Here is an 8,878-nt window from a genome sequence, read left to right on the forward strand (position 1 = left end):
TCCTAGCTAACTCTACTTGTTCTTCTATCTATTTTTTTCTATTTTCTTATTTGACCTTTTCCTTGATTTTCTTTGTGGCTCCATCTAATAAGTCTTTTTTTTCTCCTTTACCATCATCTTCTTCTATCTCATTCTATATTTTCATTATTCTCTCCTTCAACTCTCTTCCTAGCCTATCATCATTGAACTCTGTGGGTTTCGTCGGTTATTGGTGTTGGGGTTGTCAGGGTCAAGGTGTTCCAAGATCTAGACTAAGCTCCTCCTCACCCTTATCTTCTTCTCTTGGGTTGCTAGGGTAGAGGTGTTCGAAGGTCTAGGCTAAGCTCATCCTGTCTCTTTTCTTCTTCTTTAACTTCTAATTCTTCATTTTTTCATTCTCCTTCACCCATCTCATCATCTAAAGTAGAAGTGTTGGCCCCGTGTAGCAGATGCATAGCCCAAGGTGCTTTCACCCTTCCATTCTTGTCTTCTAAGTCTATCTTCTCATCTACTTCCTCATCGTCCTCTTTATCAAAGACATCCCGTGCCTCACGAGAGGGTGCCAACCTAGCCTCACCCTCACTCTCAATGGGTGGAGGTGTTCCAAGGTCAGGATTGAGCTCATCCTCCCCCTTCTCTTCTTCTAACACTGGTTCTTCTTTCAATTGGGCTGCAACTTGTGAGCACAAGGGTTCATCCTTCTAACATGTCCACCTATCTTCCTCTTCTTGCTTGTATCCTAACTCCCTCATAACATTTTCTACCTTTGAATGCACACCCATTCTCCATCCTTCTCCCTTCACATAATACTCTATTATTTTTTCTTCTTCTTGAACTCCTTCAGGTTGGCATTCTTCAGGATAGGGGCAGTCGGTGTAGGGGTATTCTCCTTTGGGTGGTAGTCGATGGAAAAATCTTCAAGATAGTAACATCCATCTCCTTCAAGAGGGTTTTCATTGTAGAGGTACTAGTCTTCAGTGTAGCCTTCTTGGTAGTAGTATTTAGGATAGTCATCAAGGTAGTAGCAATCAACTCCTTCTTGTTGGGGACGAGGTGTTCTAAGATCTAGGTAGAGCTCATCCTCTCTTGTCTTCATCTTCATTTTCATCTGACCACAACTCTTCTTCTTCTTTCACATGTTTCTTCTTTTCATTGCTCCTTGGTTATTCTTTGGTTTTCTTCACTCCATTCTTCAGCTCTTGGACTCTTTTGGGTCTCATCTGCTTTAAATATGGTTCATAGCCTCCTCTTTGGCATCTTTAAATCCAGATGCAGTCTCCCAACTCCACCTCAGTGTGATTTCTTCTTGCAATTCCATGTCGAGGTCTCGAGCCATCTTTGCTTGCCAAAGCTTGGCTCTCTCTCTCTCACCATGATCAACTGATAGAGTCAACCTTCTCCACGTCTTCATTTGACTCTTTAGGCTTCTCTTTAAGACTGCATAGCGCATCTATTCCTTTGTGGGTCTTCTCCAATGCCATGATGGTCTTATTTGTCTGCTTGATTAGTTTGAGCCGTAGCTCTTTCTTCTTGTATGTGATTCTAAGCCAATGACATAACTTGTCTTCCCCTTCAAAGAAAGTGTCCTTCCACAGCTTCAACTTTCTCCAATACATTTTTGAATGGTATGGCATGCGTCCCTATTAGGCTACGGCTCCCTCTCAACTTTGTTGGCACAACAAGTTCTCTCCCAATTTCCAGTAGGTAACACGCCTGGGGAGCATCATGATGTGGGATGTCACACCGTATCATGTCATGTCATAACATGTTGGGGTCATCACATCGCATTGTGCAATGTGTATGTTAAGATCTCCTCCATATCCATGAGCATGCTCCCCTCTCAAGCTAGTATGTTCCAAGCTAGCGTTGCTTCGATACCAAGTGTTACGAACCTTCATGGGACTTCAAGTCATAACATGTCATGAGGCACAAAATTGCAAAGCAAAAAGGCACACAAGATATATTGATAAGGTATTCTTTGTATTCATGATATAGAAAGATATAACACTGAGACACATCTCAAGACTACACCCTTGTAACATTGCACATGTGAGGGTTCACCATTGAGTATAGAGAATCACATGTAGAGTGGAAACCAAGTAGAGTTCAGAGTCACTATACTCCCTATATAGGTGTTTTTGGCTCCCAATGCCATGGTATAGCTACAAAGCCCATACCCTTACAAAAAGGGGATTCGAAAAGGGGGGGTGTAAGAGTATGGAATTTATAGCTATACCATGGCATTGGAGCTAGAAACACATATATAAGGAGCAGTAGTGACTTTGAGCTCTGCTTGCTTGGTTTAAACTCTACATGTGATTTCCTATACTCAATGGAGTGAGGTTTAAATCACATGTAGAGTGGAAACCAAGCAGAGCTCAAAGTCACTACTGAAAGGTGAGAAGGATCGAAGCTTGCTTGGAAGAGCAATGGCGGGAGAGTAAGAGCAAGAAAGAAGAGACACAAAATGGGAACTCCAACAATCACAATGTGTGACCGAGCCTTCCTTTATTCAAACTGTCACTAAAAGAATAAACAATAAAGTGATAGTGACGGGCACCCGCCACCTGTAGTGTGCAGTGGCGATGACTGTCAGTGTAGTAATACACGGGCGGCTAGGCGGAGGCGCCTTTACCCCCAACAACCTCCCACTTAAAGGTGAATCTACCCCAATGAGGAGAAAAGAAAAAAGAAAAGACAATACAATGTACACATGTACAACCAGAATGAGAAAAAACGTCATCGCATCCAACGCCCATCAATCTCTTGAGGAAGGCAAAGAGCTCACTAGTGAGGCTTTTCGTGAGTAGATCTACATGATTTTCATCTATGGAGATCTTGGCAAGGTCAACAGACCTGTCCTCCACGACCCCACATATGAAGTGATACCTTACCTCAATGTGTTTTATCTTCACATGGAAGACCGAATTCTTGGCTAGCTGAGTAGCACTCATAGAATTTGAATGTAGTGTAGTTAAAGCATCAATCCCAAGGTCATGAACCAAATGGCCTAACCATATGGACTCCTTCCAGGCCTTGGTGGTTGCAACATTCTTGGCCTCAGTGGTAGATAGAGCCGTACACTTCTGAACCCTACACATCCAAGAGATAGCACCTCCAGCATAGGTGAATACACATAGCAAATACACATATTTGTTGTGCCCTTCAAGTATCTTGTGATACCCTTCATGGCATCCTAATGCTTCTTGCCAAGTGTAGCCATATAGCGTGCCACAACACCAACTGCAAAGGCAAGAGTGACTATCATGGCATACATCAAGCTGGCCACGGCTGATGCATAAGGGATCTTGACTATCTCGGCCCTATACTCATCTATCTCTGCGGACAACTGTCTGCAAATAACTAGCCTATGAGACCTTCACATAAGAAGGTAATGGACATCTAATAGGCTTCATGTCCTGCATAATACGGAAACGCTCAAGGACTTTATGAATGTACTCTCTCTGTGAGAGATGGAGTAGTCCCTGATGCTTGTCACATTTAATATGCATACCAAGAATGTGAGAGGCCTGCCCCAAATCCTTAATCTCAAAGCTCTTCTTTAGCTAAGATTTAATAGCATCCAACTCATCATGAGCTTTCCCTGCTATCAGCATATCATCCACATAAAGTACCAAAATAAGCAAATAGCCATCAGGGGCTTTCTTTGTGTAAAGACATGAATCCATAGCACTCCTACTGTAGCCCTGTGACAGCATAAAGGCATCAAACTTATGATATCACTACCTAGATGCCTGCTTCAAGACATAAAGACTTTTCTTCAGCTTGCACACTAGGCACTCCCTGCTAGGTTCTGCAAAGCCCTTAGGCTGCTCCATGTAAATATCATCATGCAAATCGCCATGCAAGAATGCAATCTTGACATCCATCTGATACATGTCCAAGCTATGCGACTAAGGCCAAAACCAAGCATAGGGTGGTCATCTTGACCACATGAGAAAAGACTTCATCAAAGTCAACTCCATGCTCCTGTTTAAAACCCTTAGCAATAAGTCTTGCCTTATAAGCCAGCTTGGGGTGCCTAGGGGTACTTTTTAGCTTATACACCCATTTGCATGGCAAAGCCTTCTTGCCCTTAGGTAATGCAACCAAATCCCAAGTCATGTTCTTATGCAAGGAGTCTATCTCAGACTTCATAGCCCTCTCCTAGGAGTGACTCTCATCCCTGCGCATACCCTCATCATAGGTGAGAGGTTCTCCTGCATCTGTAACCAAGACATAATGCATCGAGGGCTCAAATCTATCAGGTGGACGTCTATCTCTAGTAGACCGAGGCTCTATTGCCTATCCAACACCCTAGCCATGTGTACCAACTGCTGCTACAAGCTAACCATCTAGTTGTGCAGGTTGTATTAGAGCACATGGCTACGTTTGGAATATAACCATGTGTATCTCTACCACCTTCTCAGGCTACCGATGCATCTTGTCTTCACGGAAGACTACATCATGGCTGTGGATAACTTTCCACGCCTGCAGATCCCATAGACGATAACCAATATTGCCTACATCTCCATAGCCAAGGAAAATACATTTGACACTCTCTTAGGATCCACCTTACTACGCTTGTCCTTGGGCACATGGTAGAATGCCCCACATCCAAAGGCACGTAAATGTGCATAAGACGAAGGTTTTCCAATCCGTATCTCCTCTGCAACCTGGAAATCCAAACCACTCAAAGGTGATTTATTTTTTATATGCACAACTGTACTGATTGTCTCATCCCAAAAGCTCTACGGTAGGCCTGCATGGCTAAGCATATTGCGTACAAGCTCCTGGATGGTTCTATTCATTCGCTCAGCCAAACCATTTTTGGGTGGGATATAGGGGTTGGTCAAGTGACACTTAATATCCCTCTCATCACATAGTTGCTCAAAGGCATGTGACACATATTCTCCCCCACTGTTAGTCCTAGGGCATTTTAGCTTATGCCCAGTCTAGTTCTCAACCAATGCAAGTCATCTTTGAAACACAACCAAGACATCTGGCTTAAGCTTAATGGGATAAGCCCAGACTTTACGTGAAAAATAGTTAATAAACATCACAAAATACTTAGCACCACCCATAGACTGACGGGGCATGGGCCCACAGACATTCGAATATACCAATGCCAGGGGCTCACTCACTCATGTGTGTCCTACCAAACTTCTTATGCATATTCCTAGTCTATCTGTCAAAAAGACAATGCTCACATGAATCAAAACATGCATAGTCAAGGGATGGTAAGTACTACAAACCAGAAAGCATTTTCATTCCCTTCAAGAACATATGGCCCAAATGGACATGCCAAAGAGATACATGTGGGATGGAAACCACTGGCAAAACATGGTCAACAAAGGATCCATCAACTACAAGAGGATAAAGGCTGCGAGCCTTGGCACCTCTAGCAAGCACAAGTTTGCCACATGCGATCTTCCAAGCAGAATCCCCAAAAGAGACATGAAACACAGCATCATCAGGCTGCCCTCTGCAAACATAAGATTGCGTGTAAGTGTAGATACATGATGCACATCATGTAATAAAAAAGTATTGCCAATAAAGAACTGCAGTTGTACATCCCCAATGCCAACAATAGCAAGTGACGTGTCATCACCCAAGCAAACTGAACCAGAGACAGTGCAATAGGAATGGAACCACTCACGGCATGGTGTAACATGAAATGAAGCACCAGAATCCAAAAGCTAGCACTGCGCATACATAGAGTGAACCTTGGTCAACAACATCGATCAACAGCATAGCATCACAAGAACTAGTTGCAAGTATGTACTCCCCATCGGAGTCATCAGTCTATATGATATTTATTTCTTTGTTTTTCACACTAGATTTTGCAAGTACTATGCTGCGATCAGAGGAATTTTCATGTACTTTGTCTTTTCCCTTCTCTTTGCACTTCTCATTGCGCAACTCATGACACTATGGGCATATATGACCCTTCTTGCCGCAATGGTACCATGTCACATTAGCATTTCTCCCACAAGACTTACTACATGACTTACCACGTGACTTAGACTTAGACTTCTACGAGTCTCTGTCACAGCCATGCCCACAATCATTCTTTCCATTACCATCTCTGCCTCTAATAGTCAAAGCATGTGACACACAAGAGGCATCCAAGTTCTTATGGTTGATCTCTTCATGCAGAAGAGCACTCTCTATATCAGGAAAGTTCAAAATAGTAGCAGGAGCACATAAGGTAGTGCAGAATACATCCCATGATCCCAAGAAAAAACAATGGAGTAACCTCATCATTGAAGGTAATTTCCTGTGAAGTCAAGTTCTTGAGGATAGCATGGAACTGGCTAAAATGAGCAGATATTATCATATTCTCCTTCATCCGCAGATCCATAAGTTGCTTCAACCAATACATATGACCTGCTCAACTTTTCTTGTCATAGAGGTTCTTGATCTTATCCCAAAGCTACCAAGCACTATGTACTTCCTCAACCACATTGTAATGCACCTATTCAGTGAGAGACAAGATGAGGGTGACTTGCATAACTCATCAAGCTCCATCCATTCGTTATCAATCATAGTTTTAGGCTACTCTCCATGCAACCTGAGTGGTTTTATCTGCGATTTTTACACCAATACATGCCAAACTTGGCTCTTCCAATAGGCATAATTCATACCATCAAGCTTAGTGATGTTGAAGATATCATTACCAGTGGAAGAAGATGCCATACTGCAGTACAAAACTACTTAATGTTTTTTGCTATAAACATCTAAAATATCACCAAAACCAAGGCAAAATGACCATGAACGGATAGCTAATGATGTTGCTCACCAAGTACCATCAAAAGTACATAAAATCAAGATGATTCAGCATGAAAAATACATCAATGTCCATGCATAATTGCTTGCTGTAATAAATTACAGTCAAGTACAATGAGAGTAAACTGTAGGCAAAATGAATGCACAAAGTCAACCACCACTGACTGTCAAAGTATAACCAACATCAAGCGGGTATAAAACAACATGTGACAGTCATACGAACATTGAGCAAACACCCAAGCATGTCAAATGAATCCGCCAGTAAGCCAGCACACCCCCTGTGTACTAGGGCAAAGTGTATACAACACTAGCAAGAGACCTAATACAAATAGGTGTATTCTCGGGGAATGCAAAGCCCAAATCAGCCCAAGTACATCTATGAGGACCATGGCATATCAACCATGCAAAAACATCCAAGTGAAGATCCCAGTCTCAAGTGTCCAAATGCTCAAGTAGCATAAACCCACCTGCTCTATGTCTGTCAAGCATATCAAGATGCTCCCACTAGCACAAAAGTCGTAAATGTCAAGCAAGAAAGCTCGAACGAAGCATGTAAGAGTGCACCAGTGACAAGTGTCCAAGATCAAGCATCAATGAGAGATCCCAAGCATATAGGCTCCATAGCATCCATAGACATCAAGTACACCCAAACTGTAACTCTGGCAAGCCAAGAAATAGCCAAAGTAAGCTCCAAACGGCGGATCAAATGCCAAGCCCAAGAAAGCCGCAATAGCAATCAACTCCAAGACAATGTCCATCTTTGATCTACTTTGTTTTGGACATAAACAAAGCACATGCCATAAGTACATCAAAGATGGAGATCCAAATGCTATGAGAATTGAGCTCAAGCTCAACCAATGATCCGAGAGCAAATCCAAGCTCTATGTCGATCCCCGAGAGTCACTACATTAATGTTTACATCCAAGACATAGCCAATTCCAATATGCATATCCAAACACAAGAAAATGAGCTTCAACCCTGAATATTCCAGCAACAAATAAATGTCTAATACTGAGCAAACAATGGCTCAATCCAAGCGCAAAACCATAGGCATACTTGCCCATATGTATAGGCACCAATCGGGCATCAAATGACTATGTAGCATAAGCATAAAATGTAATGACAGGGGGCTACTATGTTTTGGGCTGCTTGTGGACCTTGTGGACTATGTAAAATAGTGAATGGCTGAGAAAATTCATACCCAAAAGCATCTCACATCATAGTCATACATTCCCTTAGAATTCAGGACCAACCGAACAACCAATGCCAATGCCAAAGTGGTCCAGACATAAAATGCTAATGTAACACTGTTGTGGGCTACTTATAAACTGTGTATAACAGTCCTAAACCTGAAGTAAATCGCATCAATGCTCAATGCCAAGGCTCAAGATCAAATGGCAAGCATAAACCAAGTGTATAATGCCTAAATGAGGCTGCCAATGACTGGGATGAGATGTCCAGGGACTGCCATGAACTGCACAAATTCATGCTGATTGTATGGGGTTATTGCTCATGTTTTTGTGTTGGTCAGGTGGTAGGAAGCTCAAGGAGGTGCCAAAGAAGGCACACAACAAGCTAAGGTGCCCCACAAAGGCTTGTGTCAAGATATGGAGCCAGAAAAATACAGTGGTGTTGCCCCCTTCTTCTTCTCAGACCTGTAGACCTGTAACCAGCATGAAACCCTGAAGAAGATGAATGAATACATTTGTTGGAATGCTTGAGGGTGCCCAAAGGGGCCAGTTAGGAACAACAAATGTTCAAATACCACCGAAAGTTCCAAAAACCATAAAAAAGTACAAATTGCACCAAAGGTTCAAAAAGAATGTACCAAGTTCTACTAAATGCTTCAAGTACCAAAGAGCTTAAAATATACCAAAGAGTATAAGAACCACCAAAATATCCCAAAAAGAGCATGAGGTAGTACAAATAATCTTTTTAGTGATGAGAACAACCAAAGAGAGTACCAAGAAGCACCAAATGGTACTAAAAGGGTTTCAAGAGTACCAAATGTATCCAAAATAACCAAGTGCTTCAAAACGATTAAGAAACTATAAAGCACCAATTCCACCAAAGATTCAATAATCCCAGAGGACCAAAAACCACCAAATGC

The sequence above is a fragment of the Lygodium microphyllum genome, chromosome 5 (genome assembly GCF_053477565.2).
Source record: "Lygodium microphyllum isolate KBCC chromosome 5, Lygodium_microphyllum_v1.1.10, whole genome shotgun sequence".
In the NCBI taxonomy this organism is placed as follows: Eukaryota; Viridiplantae; Streptophyta; class Polypodiopsida; order Schizaeales; family Lygodiaceae; genus Lygodium; species Lygodium microphyllum.